A 2,957-nucleotide genomic window follows, 5' to 3' on the forward strand; every position below is an offset into this window, starting at 1 on the left:
TCATTGTAAATACTTTTTTTTTTTTTTTTTTTTTTTAAATTAAACTTGTTCCAACAAGCTTGTACTATGTATGGTCTCTCTGTCTCGAGCAAATCCTTCCAGGTGAATCAAGATTTGATGATGATAATGTTTTAGCATGACAAATTGGGAACGGGAATCTGGTGGCATGATTCTATATGAGTCACCACAATGCACACAGACACACAAAGTCACCACCTGAGCAAACAGTTCAGCCTCAATGTGTGACACATTCAGTACTTCAGTCGAGCATTTTGTCAAGCATAATTTTTTCCCGATTCTTTATCCTTGCGGTGTTAGCAACTCGTTAAACCACAGAACAGCACTTTTCCACTTTGAGTCCTTCCATCTCAGATGAGCTCGGACACACAGAAGCTGGCGGCGTTTCTGTTTGCTGTTGATATATGGCTTTCGCTTTTGCACGGTAGAGTTTTAGCTCGCATTTGTAGATGTCGGGACGAACTGTGTGAACTGACAATGGTTTTCTGAACCCACGTGGTAATATCCTTCACACCACAAGTGTAAAATCCGGCCTGCCACATCATTCTATGTGGCCCGCGAAAGAAAATCATGTGCATCATCTTACATGATTCTTACTAAAGTCTGTGCCAAAATAAAAAGTTAAAGCTTTGCAAGCATTTTTTGTTTGTTAGCGAAGCCCTTTTCACAGTAACTGAATCAACTATTATCCTTGACTTCTTTCTGATTTCAAAGTTAGTTATCCAATTGTTTTGTGTACATGTAGTAATAATATGAAGAGATGATTAAACTTTTATATGGTTTCATCGTCATAACGGCCCCCCTGAGGGAAATCGCAACTAAAATGTGGCCAGTGACAAAAATTAGTTTGACACCGTTCCTTTACACAATGATGTTGGTTTTTATTGCAATGCCACCTGAGGGACCAAAGGTCATTCAATGTTGTTTTGCGGCCTTGCCGTTTCTCCGGATTCTGTGAATCTTTTGATGTTGTGATGGACCCCAGATGATGAAATCCCTAAATTCCTTGCAATTGTACATTGAGAAACGTTCTTAAACGGTTGAACTATTCCTCACGCAGTTATATACTGTACATTTGAAAAACTAATGATGCAAATCCTAATGATAGTGGGCATAATAATAACAATAGTCATGCTATTGATAATAACAACAAGTATGTAGATAAATATAATGGGACACTGGCCCATAATTGCCCACCTGCCACGCTGGCCGCACAAACGGCATGCGTCGTCACATGTCTCACCTCCTCACTCCATGTTTGCATTTACAGGTGTGCAGTATGTTTTTATTTTACTAGCTGTGTATATCTGAGTGAACGTGAGAGGCACTAAAGCGTTTTGTTTTATTTATTTACTCATGTGTTTTCTGATTACAAGGGGGAAATGCTCAAAGATCATCCACAATTATCGGCATGTGTGTAATTGAGAGATGCCGAGTTTTTTTCATGTGGGCGCAGCTTCAAGATGCAATCGGGCGGCTGCTGATCAATACCCATTGATCTTCTCTGCTTCTAGACAATAAGGTTATCGATGTGTCAGCTGAGGTCAGCGTGACCTCCTGACCGCTTTACGCCAACGTCGGCAACAATCAGAAAGCACCTGAGAGCAGTGCATTGTGGGTTATGGGAACGGAGAGCCGGATGAGCCAGTCACACACACACTTCAGAGCGGATACTGTTGACGGAAGCCGTTGTGCCAGAATCAACTGTGGCCCGGCACACGGGAAAAGCGGGGCCATGTTATGACTGGCGCCGACCTTCGAACGTGTGTTTGTGTACACGTGTGTGTGCGTGTCTGCGGACTGGACGGACGGAGTGATCGACTGTCCGACCCCTGAGCTGTATGCATGATTTGAGCCATTCTCTGCCCGGCAACACTGTGTAAGCAGCAGCCAGTGTCAGGAAGTGACACCAGGCCACGGAGAGAACACTTGATCTCCTGCTAGGATATTTGATTTACTTTAAAACAACACCGTCACAACGCTACTGTTTGAGTGTGACCTATTTTGGCCCAATTTAATAATTTCACACTTTTGTTGGTCTTCATTTTGTCCTGTTTAATGTCCATCACAAAATGAGTCCCCTGTTCTGCAATCACAGGAGACATAAAACAGCGTTTCCCAACCGTTACTGAGCCAAGGAGGACATTTTACTTCAGAAAAATCTCATGGCGCGCTACTGTACAAAAAGTAAGGGAACCTGCAGCAAATAGTGAAAATCCGCAAGTAATTGATGCCCCGACTAAAACAGTACTTTTACAGGGCTTAGTTTTAGTTTCAGTACTTTTACAGGGCTTAGTTTTAGTTTTAGTTTTTTTTCATGGAATAACAGGGGATCGGTTCCAAAAAGAATTGTGAATTGGCCGATAAATGGCTTCTGCTCTCTCCTCAGCTCCAGTTACCTGAGCACGTTTAAGAAAAAAAAAAAACCAAAAACTTGTCATTTTTGTCAAGTCTCAAGAGATTTTCTGAGGTCTTCAGTAACGGCAATACATGCCGACCTTAACATTATTAACTCATATTGACTGGGAGATGTCCTCATGGCGGCAAACAATTACACATGCATCAATTGAGCCATTCTTGCTCACCGTACTCCAGGCTTCTTTCTTTCTTTGTTTCTTTGTTTCTTTCTTTCTTTGAGTCACAGTAAAGAGCTGACTCTGCATTTAGTGATCCCAAAATAGAAAGAAAGTCATGAAAGAGGCTAGAGAAAAGCCTCTGGATGTTTTACATCATCTGATTTCCGGAATTATTATGTTTGCAAACATTTAACTTGCCTGAGGGGACGTCCCATTGAAAGACTTGTGATGGACAGGGACAAAGAGCTGCATAATCTTTGCTAGGATCTAAATATTGCTGCCTGCAATGCGACCTGCAGGATTTCTTTAATTCATTTCAAGTTGAGTTTGAAATCTGATTTAAAAGCCAAATGATCGTCTTGA

Source organism: Phycodurus eques, chromosome 2 (genome assembly GCF_024500275.1).
Source record: "Phycodurus eques isolate BA_2022a chromosome 2, UOR_Pequ_1.1, whole genome shotgun sequence".
Taxonomy (NCBI): domain Eukaryota; kingdom Metazoa; phylum Chordata; class Actinopteri; order Syngnathiformes; family Syngnathidae; genus Phycodurus; species Phycodurus eques.